General features: G+C 38.9%; 2 protein-coding genes, 1 non-coding gene and 1 pseudogene across 3 annotated transcripts in view; 1 reads left to right on the top strand and 3 right to left on the bottom strand.

The window, feature by feature from the left end:
- The window catches only part of LOC108272388 (piwi-like protein 1), a 496438-nt gene that overhangs the window by 251339 nt on the left and 230325 nt on the right, over window positions 1–14774 (bottom strand). The gene's annotated exons all lie outside the window — the stretch shown is intronic.
- The window catches only part of atg3 (autophagy related 3), a gene marked incomplete in the record, with an annotated part of 729311 nt that overhangs the window by 664016 nt on the left and 50521 nt on the right, over window positions 1–14774 (bottom strand).
- trnav-aac (transfer RNA valine (anticodon AAC)) lies at window positions 408–480 on the bottom strand. The gene has a single exon. It is a non-coding gene; the product is annotated as a tRNA-Val (tRNA).
- On the top strand, window positions 11362–13612 carry LOC108261614 (kelch-like protein 10; annotated as a pseudogene).

The following is a 14774-nucleotide window of genomic DNA, read 5'->3' as shown; positions in this document are numbered from 1 at the left end:
TGAAGGAAAGAGCCAGGCTTCCACATTCAGTGGAAAAGCAGAGACTGCCTGTGATTTTGCAAGCAGCTGTTATCTGCCTTGCTACAAAAGCTCAATGGAAGGGAAACCGCTCCCAGCCTTTTCCGGGCGTAGACCTCTTGCTGACAGGTGAACTTGGTGACCAGTACTTTACGGAAAATTTTCCAGTCACGCACAGAGTCTTACTGAGCAACGAAAGAGCCAGGCTTCCACTTTCTGTGGAAAACCAGAGACCCCCTTTCATTTTGTAAGCAAATTTCATCTGCTGTGCTACAAAAGCAGGAAATCTGCTCTGTCCAAGGTCTCGCTTTCCGGCTGTTCCTAGAGGACCTGAACCTACGGTGATGACAACCGCTCAGTCATTAAAGCAAAGTTCAAAATTTCCAGCTCGTTTCTGCCCGGTCTTGAACCAGGGACCTTTTGCGTGTTAGGCAAACGTGATAACCACTACACTACAGAAACCACAAAAGGTGACTCCAGAAAGAGCATTGGTGTAGTGATGAATATTCTTCAATGTCAGAAGAAGGTAAAGTGCTTCAAACACTTATCCAAATGAAAAGCTTACAGCACCTAGTAGTCCCATTCAGTCTCCCAACCAAGTACTAACCAGGCCCAACTTTGCTTTGCTTCTGAGGTCAGATGAGATCAGGCTTTTATTTATTTATTAATTTTTTTATTAAAAGTATTCAAAAATTCCAATAAAAATATTACAGCATAAATACTTTTTCACATTAAAATACATCAGAATGTACATTATTTTTTAACAATAAATCCTAACTTCATAAACATTTATTATTTACATCCACTGTAATATCAGTTTAAAACACAGTCAGTGCATAAAAATAAATAACACTTATATTCCTAATATGATAAAATTACCCTTGTTGTCCTGGCACTTTCCATTGTAAATCATTAAACATTTTACATACGTCTGGCGTAAAAACATTATAAAATTCATCTATTTTATCTTCTTGTTTAAAATAGAAAAACAAACATTCTATATATCTTTCCACTTTTCTTTTAAAAACACGCTCTACATCCATTACAATTTTTTCTCTTTTTGCCACAACTCTTCTCTCCCATATTGCACTTTTTAACATCACGAGCAGATTGATCAGTTTATTGTTTTTACACTTTTTATCCACTCCTAACATGATTTTATTCCATTCCGTGTCTTTCTCATTTTTTCCCCTCTCAGTTGTTCAATTATTTTCTTACATTTCGCATTAAAATCTTTCAACTCTTTACAATGTAAAAACAAATGTAAAAACCCTTCATCATCATTACATACTTTACATACTGCACTTTGCTCCATTCCTATTTTGTTCAGTAGGATGTCCTTAAATATGACTTTATGTCTGATAAAATACTCTAGGTTCTCTAATTTTGTTTCTGTGATCGTCCCTTTCATGTTATTCCATATGCTTTCTTCTTTAAGGTAATTGAATTTCTGTTGCCAGTACTCATTTACAGTAGGTTTTTTAAAAACTCCATCTCTAAAAAGGCTATAAAACATTTTCACTGTACATTCTTTAAAAGCAGCCAGTTTTTCTCCCACCTTCACATAGACCTCTTTTCCTGTTCCCCCCTCTTCCATGTTTTCAATTCTCTTTATCCACTCTTTGGGTATTGCTTTTTTGATGACATCATACTTGTTTATTATTTCTTGTCTGCTAAAATCCTCTTTTGCCTCCTCCATTGCATCTACTGTACACTGTGCAGGTAAAAACCCTTCTTTAAATTCATATAAAACATCTCTAACCCTTGTGATTCCCACCTCCCACCATTTCTTAAAAAAAAAAAAACTATTTTCCTTGATTTAAAATGCTGCTGTTTAAGAATAAAGGCTGATTTAAAATGTTCTCTCTGCCTTAGGGATTAAAATGTACATTGGTTAAAAATTTCCCCCAGGCGCTCATCATTTCCTTATAAAAATCTGGTAACCCTTCCATCATCCAGTTGTTTGTTTTCATCCATAAAATATTATCTCCCCAATTAAAATTCACACATTTGTTTATAAAATATTCCATTGTTTTTTCCATGCTGCTTTATTTTCATCATCCATATACTTCTTTTATTATTTTCAGTCTCAAACTGTTTTTCCTTTGCTCAGCATCCATTAACACCCCCCCCCCCCCCCCCCCCCCTTTCCACTGCAACTATTAAAGTATTGTACGCGATTCTTGGTGGCTTTCTGTCCCATAAAAAATCTAAAAAAACATTCCTTCAGCTTTCGTTCTGCCCACAACGGCATAGATGACACATGTAAGGTATACCATAACTTGGACACCATCAACACATTTAAGATTAAAAGCTTCCCTTTTAAATTAAGAGTCCTCAGTTTCCAAAGATTCAGTCTTCTTTCAATACCTCCTAATATGTCTTCCCACATGGTTTCATTACATTTACATTTACATTTATTCACTTAGCAGACGCTTTTATCCAAAGCGACTTACAAATGAGAAAAATACAAGCAAAGCGATATTTCAAGCAGAGAATAATACAAGAAGTGCTAATGTACAAGATCTATTAATTGAATTCCAGAAGAAGCAAAGTGCAGAGTAGAGGTGTAAGTGCAATTATTATTTTTATTTATTTATTTATTTAATTTAAATTATGAGTTGGTTAGTTGTTCACGGAAGAGGTGGGTCTTTTAGCTGTTTTTTGAAGATGGTGAGAGATTCTGCGGTCCAGATTGAGATTGGAAGTGCATTCCACCACTGAGGAACAGTTAGTGTGAAGGTTCTGGAAAGGGACCTTGCACCACGCTGAGTTGGAACTGCTAAACGTCTGCTAACTGCTAAAGATTGCAAGAGGGAATGTAGGTCTTCAGGAGAGAGTTGAGGTAGGAGGGTGCTGTTCCTGACAAGGTCTTGTAGGTGAGCATCAAGGCCTACAGGAAGCCAGTGGAGGGAGATGAAGAGGGGTGTGACATGGGTTCTCTTGGGCTGGTTGAAGACGAGGCGCGCTGCAGCACTGCTTTCCCCAATTAAAACACCAAAGATCTTTTATTTCTTTTGTTTCTTTGAAAGTAAAAGGATTTGTTAAATCTGTAACCCATCCAAATCTCATATACACTGTTTTTTCTTCATTTACCTTACCTCCTGAGCCCTTACAAAACATCTGTACAATTTCCATGACCTTTTTAACACTCTCCATTTCTTTTACTATCACTGTGGTATCATCCGCATATTGGAATATTTTGTCCTTTTCTTTACTTCCTTCAACACCTATTCCTTTTATTTTTTCTTTTTGTTTTATGGCTAGTCCTAGTGGTTCTGATACGAGTGAATATAAAAGAGCTGATAGTGGACATCCTTGTCTTATGGATCTTTTTTATTTTAAACCACTGTGTTAAAAACCCATTACATTTTATTCTCGTTATTGCACCTCTATATAAAATCTTAATCCATTCAATAAAATTTTTTCCGAAACCAAAACTCTTTAAAATTCCAAATAAATAATCATGTTCTACCCTGTCAAAAGCTTTTTCAAAATCTAAACTAATTACACAGCCTTCTTTGTTTTTGGTTTTCATGTATCTGATCATATCTTGTATGCTTAATGTTGTCTGCTATGTCTTTTCCTTTTACCCCGTACACTTGATTTGTTTTAATTATGCTTGGCATTACTTCTTTTAATCTGTTGGCTAAAATCTTTAAAGCAGTGTTGAGCATTGTAATCGGTCTGTAGTTATTTAGGTCTTCCCTTTCTCCTTTTCTTTTATATATCAACTTGATCAACCCCATTCCCATTCTTTGGCTCATCTCTCCTTTCTTAAAAACCTCATCATATACTTCTTTCAAGGTGCTAGTTAAAAAATCCTTAAAAAGATATAAAACTCACTCCCCAAACCATCTATCCCTGGACTTTTCTTTCTATTTAATTCGGTTGTAGCTTTTTCAATCTCTTCCTCTCTTATGTCTTGATCACATTCTTTATCTTCCTCTCCTACTTTTTTTATTTGCTTAAATAATGATGCTTTTTCTTCTTCTTTTACTGCCTCTGAATTAAATAGATTTCATAATATGCTTTTATTTCTTTCAGAATTTCCTCACTTTTTTTCTACTACTTCTCCATTTTCTCCTTTTATTGTTTCAGCTTTCCCTTTTCTCCTTTCCAGATCGAAAAAAAAAAATTTGTGCACTTTTCTCCTTCCACCATCTGCTTTGCTTTGCTTCGCAGCCTCGCACCTTGATATTTTATTTTCTTCCATTTCTTTCAGTTCTTCCTCTATTACTTTTAATTTTTGTATATCTTTTTCTTTCTCATTTAATTCTTTTCCCCATCGTTCCCTTGTTTCTCTTTCCTTATTCTTTTTGCTTTTCTGTATTTGTCTGCAATATTTTATTGTAAATTTTTTCACTGTATTCTTCACATTTTCCCACCATATTCTTTTATCTTCCACATACATTCCATTTTCTTTTTTGTTTTCAATGATATCTTTTATCTTTTCAACATATTCTTCATTCTTTAAAACCACTGTGTTTAAGACCCATACCCCTGGCCCTCTTTTCACTGTACTCCAGTCTATTTGCATAAAAATTGGCTTATGATCACTTGTTTCTTCATACCTCATCCCTTCTATAAAACCTTTTATGTTCCTTGTACATAAAACAAAGTCTATTCTTGTTTTGCACATAAAATTCCCGACTATCTGCCTCCTTGAGTATTCTTTTTTTCTTTTCATTCCTTTCTCTCCATATGTCAATCATGTTATTTTCATCCATCAATGATTTTAGCTCTTTTTTTCCGGTGTCATTTTTAAAAAAAATATTCCCTCAGCCATATCCAATTTACTAAACACTGTATTAAAATCCCACATTATAATAACTTTATTGATCCCTTAAAAACTTAAAATACTCTCTCTTTTCCTGCTCCCCTGTTGGTGCATGTACATTGACCACCACCACTTTCCTCTCTTCATATTCTATCTCTACCGCCATACATTTCCCAAATGTGTCCTTATACACTATTTTACATTTTATGTCTCTATTTTCTTTTATTAGAATTGCTACTCCTCAGCCAAACTTATCATCGCCATTGTTATAAAATATTTCCCCATTCCATCTTTTCCTTATTTCACTTATATACCCATCTCTCCAGTTAGTTTCTTGTAATACAATCACATCTTCCCTTTTACACATTTCTTTCAATTTTTTCATTTTTTTTTTTACGTTTAAAAGTCCTCTTGCATTAAATGTAATAATTCTTAAAATCATAAGACTGAGGAAAACGTACATCAAACTCATCTTTTCAGTCATTCCCCTCCAAGTCCTTTAGACACTCATACCTGTTTTCATGTTTAAGGGCATCCTTTTTAATCATTCTTTTTCTGGCTCCAAATAAAAAGCTTATAGCACCTAGTATTCCCATTCAGTCTCCCAACCAAGTACTAACTAGGCCCAACTTTTGGTTTTTAGTTTTTTTTTTTTTTTTTTTAGTTATGCCTGACCCCAACCTTTGAACCCGATCGCTGACCCCAACCATAACCTTTGAACCCGATCGCTGACCCCAACCATAACCTTTGAACCCGATCGCTGACCCCAACCATAACCTTTGAACCCGATCGCTGACCCCAACCATAACCTTTGAACCCGATCGCTGACCCCAACCATAACCTTTGAACCCAATCGCTGACCCTAACCATAACCTTTGAACCCCTTCACTGACCCTAACCCCAACCCTAACCATAACCTTGAAACCTATGCCTGACCCCAACCCTAAGCCTAACCATCTCCCCATCCTTTAACTTCATTCCTTAGCCTAAGCCTTACCCTAACCCTAAATAGTCCAATTTATCAGAAAAGGATAGATACATAGTCCATTAAAAACCAACTAGTCCATTTTTAAACCAGGACAGGATAGATACACAGACCATTCTTCACACATAAAGACAGGATAAAACCCTGAAAGTATGATGGATGAAAAAAGAGAAGGAAGAATTAGATATGCAATAAACCCGAATCTGGGATTTTATTTAAGAAATAAGCAATTCAAAAAACCTAACCCCTAACCCCCTGTTGGCTCAAATTTTGCCTATTACCCCAAAACACTTAAAATTCGACATAGAAGCCAATACTTACATCTACCTCTGAGCCCAGTTGGAGATAGAAAAAAAGACACCAGCCGTGAGTGAGAAGAAGCAAGGGTCCTAGATTTATTGTTCCGTTCCACCACACGAGATCCACACCGATGAGAATTCTCAGAAGTGATCTGATACCCTGAGCTTAAGCTCCAGTATTTATACTGTATTTACCCAGTAAATAACCCATATGTTTCAAGAAGACTATGATATCACTACCAATAGGGTTAAAAAAAGAGCTCATCTACCTTACTGGTATGTTCAAGAAAAGGGCTATTCCACTTACACATAGAATCAAAACCAGGGGTTTTCAAATTACACATAGAATCAAAACCAAGGGATTTCGACTAACCCAGAGAATCAAAACCAAGGGATTTGAATTACCCGTAGAATCAAAAAGTGGAGAGACAAAACAATCTAGAGTGACCTTGGTCTTACTATTATCTCACGGGGGGGCAGCTTGACTCAGCCACCCTTATAAATGGCTCCTCATGGTTCTCTCTTAACATTAAGGCCTTCCTTGCGAGCCTGCATTCCTAGTTTATAATTTATTTTCATATTTGCTCTATATCTCTATTTTATATATAGTTATACTGCTTGAAAAACGGTTTACTGTACTTCCTACTTCATATCATTATATTACCCTTCTACTGTCCTACATATCCTATTATTCTTTTTTTAATAAAGAGTATTCTATTATTATGATATTACCTTAATACTCCTTTTTATTATTCTTATAAAGTTATAATGTTATGTGTGCGAGAGAGAGTGTGTGTGTGTATGTCTACATGCCCGCCCTTGACTGTACGAGTGTGTGTGTGTGTGTGTGTGTGTGTGTGTGTGTGTGTGTGTGTGTGTGTGTGTGTGTTAGCTAGCACTCCTCAGCTCGTATACTACTTTTTGACTAATAAACCATAGTGTATTACTCTTAAAGACCTAAGATCTTTAAAGTGTGAATCCAATTCAATATCAGTCAATATCCGCCTCACACCGCTTCTGTGTGTCTTGGTGCCCGTCTTTTCTTCTTCTCCCCTTTACTTGATACTAGGTCTCCCTCATGTTTATTTTATGACATTTTTATCCACAACACCCCCTAACCCTAAGCCGCCCCTCCTGAACATATCACAGTGGCAAAATCTGGTAGAGTATCCTCGGACTCCACAGACTCCACAGGCTCTTAGATATCATTGATCTAGACCATAAACCAAACAGACATATCAACAAGGATAGAAAAGCGGTAGATTGGTCCATCATTTGCAAACCTGTAGTTTTCATCGGGGACTCCAATCTCAGTCGGATCCCTAAAATCAAAAGTCCAAACATACAAGTCGACAGCTTTCCGGGGGCCAACTTCCTACACATGGCCAAAATTCTGCAGAAACAAAAAACACATCCACCTGTACATAAGGTAATTCTGTCCGGGGGTTTAAATAACAGGGGACAACATCCGTACAAAACGGCCATGAAACAACTGCAGTGCCTTTGGAGAACTGCCCAATCAAATTTTATATTCCCAAATGCCACAATTCACACACCCATTATTCAATTTTCAGAATCCCTACCTCCACAGGAGCAGCAGAATTTGGAGGTGTTGAATAAATACATTATGTCACACGGTAGTCCATTGTGGGAACTAAACAGATTGTTTTTCAGGGTCGAGAAAGATCACATCCACTGGGCCGCAGAGACGGCACAACGTATGTTTGATGGTTGGTGCGATCAATTAAACTATTGAGTACGGAGATGTGCAATGACCAATCGCACTCCAGTATTTTCAGTCTGTCCAAAACTTTTCATTTATCACAGGGAGAGAGGCTGCTGCTGGAGAAGGGGCTTACCGTCATCCCGATGCCAGGTGGGTCGGATCTTGGGGGTCTTAAGAGGGATGGTCATTTGCACAATAGAAAGTTAAAGATCTTAAACTATTTTGACTTCCAGACACAAACCAATACCACCCCATTCATAGAAACGTCCAAATGGGAACCGCCAATTGCAGCATGTAACGCACACATCAGACGACTAATTAAACACAATCACATAGCAATAGGCTCAAACAGATCTTTTAAAACATATGACAATTTATCACCCACACAGAAAAGGGCAATCCGTTCACTTAAAACAAACACAGACATCATCTTAAAACCGGCAGATAAGGGGTCGGGGATTGTCATTTTGGACAAAGCTCAATACATGTTCGAGGCTAAAAGACAACTGAATAACACCGACCATTACATACCTTTGAATCGCTCACTACAAGCCGAGACTAAATTAATTATACAAAACATCCTGAATAGTTTACATCAGGAAAAATATATCAATCTAAAACAGAAACATTATTTAATGGGTCCAGATGTTCCCAGGCCTAGACTGTTCTATCTATTACTGAAAATACATGCTGCACCAGAAACATGGACCATCCCAGGCAAGATCCCCAGGGGCCGCCCGATAGTGTCGGACTGCGGAAGTGAGTCCTATCGCATGGCCCAATACATTGATAGTTTTTTTTAAATCCGTTGTCACAAACACCTCAAAGCTACATAAAGGACACATATGACTTTATTGCCAAAATACAAAACATCAGCATCTCAACGATTCATTTCTCTTTACAATTGACACAAACAGCCTATACACAAATATATCAACAGACTTAGGACTGAAAGCTGTTCAAAAAGTTTTCAGAAATCAAGCGGATCCATACAGACCGGATAAATACCTTTTACAACTCTTAGAAATTGGCCTAATGCGGAATGACTGAATTTGACTCACAATTTTACTTGGAGGTCCAAGGTACAGCAATGGGCAAAAAATTTGCACCAGCATACACAAACATATACATGGCAGAATGGGAAACATCCCTTCTAGACAGATGCAAATTTAAGCGCCTAGTTTACTACAGATACCTGGATGACATCTTTGGGGTTTGGCAGCACGGAATGGAGGAATTCGATTGATTCATCATACTTGCAAACACACATCATCCAAACATCACAATAAAACACAACGCTAATAGACAATCCATTCAGTTTCTAGACACTATGGTTTTCTTGGGTGAACCTGTTGAGCAGTCCAGGGCACTCAGGACTAAAGTGTACTTCAAAAAAACAGACACGCATAGTCTTTTACACAAATCGAGTTTTCATCCAAAGCATACGTTCAAAGGGATAGTCAAGTCCCAGTTAATGTTTCCACCGCATCTGTACGGATGAGAACGACTTCCATGACCCTACTGTTTAAAGCCCTTAGATATAGAGGCTATAGTCGCAGATTTTTAAGACAAATCAAAGCCACAACACTGAGGAAAATAAAGACTCCACCTCCAGACACCCTGCTGCCAAACCCCCAACAGGTCATCCTGTTAATAACTACCTACAATCAACAAACACTAGCCTTTAAATAAAAAAGTTTAAAACAATTTTGAATGCACTCAACACCAACTAACGGTTTTACAAAAATTCAAAGTCATTTCGGCGTTCAGAAAAAAACAAAAACATTAAGGATATCTTGGTCCGTTCCAGATTCAGCTCTAAAACTCTCCGGCAGCGGTCTCCGTGGCAAGCATACCATAGAAAAATAAAATATATTTTAGGTACACCCATAACACAAAATCTATACTTGAACACAAGCAATATAGTGTACTGTATAACATGTGCATATTGTCGGAAACGCTATATTGGGGAAACTAAAAACACACTAGCGGCAAGGTTAAAACAACATTTACACATCAAGAATAACACCAAAAATACAAAACTGATTCATCATTTTAAAGAACACTGGATAAACCAATTGACAATCTCAGGGTTGGAATCTAACACTGCATTTGTTTAAATGGATACACGGATTAAGAACATGGACTCCCGTGGGACTTAATGAGAGGGTGAGAAGTTTATGGTAAGACACCGGTTTTAAACCATAAAATGACATTACGTTGAGCGTATATGTAAACCCGGAAATGGTTTAAGAAGTATAAATAGGGAATTCAAGTTTTGAGGGGAATCATAAAATAACATTATCCATAAATAAAAATTACATAGTAGTGTCACACGTGCTTCCACATTTCTTGACCTCCCTTAGATGCTTTATTTTAATTTGATCTGCTCTGAAATTATGGTCTCAAAATAATAAAAAAGAATTAGAATTCGCATTAAGCAAATTATTTAGATAATCTCAGGTGTGGGGCTTTAATTCTCTTTAAGCTTTCAACCCTGTTTTGATTCATAAATTGTTATAATTTATTAGCAAAACTGCACAATTTAGAATGAATGTTGTATTTGACAGTGTTGAAAGAGTTGCTGTGAACTTACTAAGTTTACAGGTATTAAGATTAAAAATGTGCACTTGTCTAAATGTCCTACATAAACATATACAGTGGGGTCGAAAAGTCTGACCATTTTTTTCTGAGGTTTTTTTATTTAAAATTTGAAATCAACAGAAGGTCATGAAAATTCACAATGAGTCACAACTAGTGATTGGGATGAATAGGTTGTACAGTATTGTCCCATTAGCTCAGGTATTCCAGGTATGTCAAGTATGTAATACTGTTCATTACTGTAGCAGGTGGGGAGTCGGTTTAGCGGAAGTCTGCAGAAGGACTGTGGTGGAATGGGGAATTAACATTGCATACCTGTTGCATATTTTTGTTTTCTTATATGAACAAGCTGTTCTCTCTCTCTCTCGTGTGCGTGTGTGATTTAGAGGTGAAGAGACAGGACACAATCGCATGAGATCAGCATGTTTATTAGGGCATATACAAAAATCATAGTCACTGATCAAAGTGTAGTCAGTTAAAAAGATTAAACTATTGAATTGGTATTTATTCATTTAATATTTATTCTTGTTAGAAATATAATGTTAGAAATCTTCATCCTTAATTCTGTCTATAGCAGGAAAAAAAGTGTTATTTAGAGTGTGTAGTGTAATGATATAAAATATCATATGACACTTTTTGTAATAAAATAATATCTGTAATAAAACCTACATAGACCACACTAAGTAAAGAACATAATTAGCATTTCATTTAAAATGTCATGGCGTCAAAACTTATAGCAGAGGTCATCAGTGCAGAATTTATTTCTGGTGTAAAACAGCTAAATGTTTTAAAAGGTTACTTAAAGTGGACAAGTTTAATTACTTTTCTCACCAAAAAGCTGGAAAGGTAATGTTTATCTGTATAAACATCTCTCTATCTATCTATCTATCTATCTATCTATGTATGTATAAAGCTATTAAACAAACAAATAAATAAAAAATATGCAGCCATTATTAACTATTTCATCATCAAGATTTGATCATTTTAATGTAGGATTAATTCTATTTGGGAAATTCAACCTGGGAGGTTTTTTTTTTTTTTTTTTTTTTTTTTTTTTTTAGGAAAATAAACAGTTCTTTACACCAGACGTGTGCATTTTGGACATGCGCAGGATTTAAAGACGTTTTTAAAGCATTTCACAGAGACTGCTCCTGTACTGCAGGTTTCTGTCAGGTTCGCTGCATCCTGTATGTATCCGTGGTTACAGAATTAGAATTGGAACCTTGGAATCATGAGCTGTTATTATTCTGAAATGTGGAATCAGAACATTCCGAGTTGAAAAGCTGATCTGCATCAAGACAATCCACATTCAGAGGAAAGCTGTACATTCAGTAGCTCTGACCTGCATACAAACACTGGATAGAACATGAGTAAACAGAAAGAAGAGAAGGGAATGGAGAGGAAGGTAGATGGGATGTCCTGCAACATCATCAATGAGCTGCGGTTAGAGAAGCAGCTCTGTGACGCAGTCATCGTGGTGGACGGCGCCGAATTCCACGTGCACAAGAACATCCTGTGCGGCTGCAGCCCATACTTCATGGCTCTCTTCACCAACGGCGGGTACCCTCCTGATAAGCTCAGGTACAGCATCCCTAATGTTTCGGCCAAGATAATGGAGCTGATCGTGGAGTACGCGTATATAAGACGTGTTAACATCACGGAGAAAAACGTGTTTAAGCTGCTGATCGCTGCTGATTATCTGTTGGTGAACAGCCTGGTGAACGACTGCTGCACGTTCCTGAAGGCTCAGCTGTGTCCCGAGAACTGCGTTAAGATCTGGCATTTAGCTCACTCCTACTTCTGCGAGAAGTTGAAGCAGCAGGCCTTCCGGTTAATCTTGCACAACTTTGAGGAGATGGTGCGCCTCTCTGAGGAGTTCCTGGATCTGACAGTCGAGCAGCTGAGCGAGATCATCGAGAAGGACGAACTGAACGTGAAACAGGAGAGCGTGGTGTTTGAAGCCATCTTACAGTGGATCAAACATGCGCCATGGAAACGGAAAGCGCACATAGGAGTGTTACTGCCCAGGGTGCGTCTGGGGCTATTGACACACGATTACCTTATGAACAATGTGAGCAACAACATTTTAGTGATGGACGACATGACACGTAAGCCGATCGTCACCAGAGTTCTGATGGGCATCGATGACCTCAACCCGAGCCTTCCCCTCAGCTCTGATCTCCAGAGACTCCGCCTGCCCAGCGCCGTTCTGCTGGCCATCGGTGGCTATGGCCACAAGAATCTCAATACCATAGAAGCATACGATACGCGAGCGGCGCGTTGGGTCAATGTCACATGCGACGACGAGAGTCCACGAGCCTATCATGGGACGGTGTATCTGAACGGCTTCGTGTACTGCATCGGAGGATACGACAGTGTGGATTTCCTCAACAGTGTGAGAAGGTTTGACCCCATCACCAGAACCTGGGCTCAGGTGAACCCCATGCACTCTTGCTGGTGTGACGTGAGCGTGTGTGTGCTGGACAGTCGTATCTATGCGATGGGAGGATTTGATGGCATCAGACAGGTGAAGACGGTGGAGCGATATGAACCTGAGAATGATCGGTGGTGCATGATCGCGCCGATGCATGAACGAAGGGGCGACTCTAGTGCTACAGTACTGAATGGCAAAGTGTACATATGTGGAGGGTTTGACGGGAACGGGTGTTTGTTCACGGGGGAGTATTACAGTCCTCAGATGGGAGCGTGGACCCTCATCACCCCCATGATGATCAGAAGGCGTGGACTGGGCGTGGTTGCGTACGGAGGATGGGTTTACGCTGTCGGGGGAAATGATGGTGTTAATCAAATAAGCAATGTAGAGGTGTATAATCCTCAGACCAAAAGTGTGGACACAAGGTCCAGCCATGAACAACAAGCGCAGCAGCTTCGGCATTGAGGTGCTGGACGATCTCCTGTTCGTTGCTGGAGGAGAGAACGGCACTACCATCATGGATGAAGTGGAGTGTTATGATAAGCAGACTTCTGAATGGCATGCAGTCAAAAACATGGGGATTTCTCGCCATGCTCTGAGCTGCTGTGTGCTGTCTGGTTTACCCAACATGGCAGAGTACGAGAACAAACTGTCTCTGGAGAACAAACTGTGGAGGGACTTTCCCTGTCCTCAAACACATCCTCGCTGACCGGGACATCAAGACATGACTGGGCTGGAGAGAGAGAGAGAGAGAGAGAGAGAGAGAGAGAGAGAGAGAGAGAGAGAGAGGGTAAAAAATTAGTTAAAAAGTATACAAGATCCTAGTAAGAAGTCAAAGAAAGTATTAGAAACTAGTGTAGAAAACAAACAATCTGATCATTGTCACTGTTTATAATTCATACTGTTTACTGCTTTTCTTTCTTATTCTTGTCATTTTGTGTGACTTACAGTGTGAGTGAAATTTCCAGCATCTCATTACTGCGTGATGACTTCACGCAGACTGTGTGTGTGTGAGTGTGTGTGGTGTGTGTGTGTGTATGTGTGATGTGTGTGAGTGTGTGTGTGTGTGTGTGTGGTGCACTGACCTGTCGTGTGTCCTGCTCTTGGGCGGGGTCACTGGACAGGAGGACGACGGGGGGGATGAGCGGAGGTTGGACTTTGGAGCAGAGGCACAGACAGTGTTGCAGACCGAGCTGCAGCGTAACGGCCGACACCATCCACAACAACTGGGGCAAGTGTTCTGTCTGGAGCTCTATATACACACATCTCCTACACACACTTACAGACAGACAGACAGACAGACAGAGAGAGAAAATGTAACACAGTTGATCTGCTGAAAGTCATGAAACTGTTACACAGTCAGTGTGTAAAATGTAAAGTCTTGATACCGTGTTTTTGGTGCACGATGGTGTATTTGGTGTACAATGGTGTATTTTGTGTACGATGGTGTTTTTGGTGTTTTTGGTGTACGATGGTGTTTTTGGTGTAGGATGGTGTAGGATGGTGTTTTTAGTGTAGGACGGTGTTTTCGTGTAGGATGGTGTAGGATGGTGTTTTTAGTGTAGGACTGTGTATTTGGTGTACGATGGTGTTTTTGGTGTAGGATGGTGTAGGATGGTGTTTTTGGTGTAGGATGGTGTTTTTGGTGTAGGACGGTGTTTTTGGTGTACGATGGTGTTTTTGGTGTAGGATGGTGTAGGATGGTGTTTTTAGTGTAGGACGGTGTTTTTGGTGTACGATGGTGTTTTTGGTGTAGGATGGTGTAGGATGGTGTTTTTGGTGTAGGATGGTGTTTTTGGTGTAGGATGGTGTAGGATGGTGTTTTTGGTGTAGGATGGTGTTTTTGGTGTAGGACGGTGTTTTTGGTGTACGATGGTGTTTTTGGTGTAGGATGGTGTAGGATGGTGTTTTTAGTGTAGGACGGTGTTTTT

Source organism: Ictalurus punctatus, chromosome 12 (genome assembly GCF_001660625.3).
Source record: "Ictalurus punctatus breed USDA103 chromosome 12, Coco_2.0, whole genome shotgun sequence".
Taxonomy (NCBI): Eukaryota; Metazoa; Chordata; class Actinopteri; order Siluriformes; family Ictaluridae; genus Ictalurus; species Ictalurus punctatus.
The sequence above is the reverse complement of the archived record's forward strand: the minus strand, read 5'-3'. Positions and strand labels throughout refer to the sequence as shown.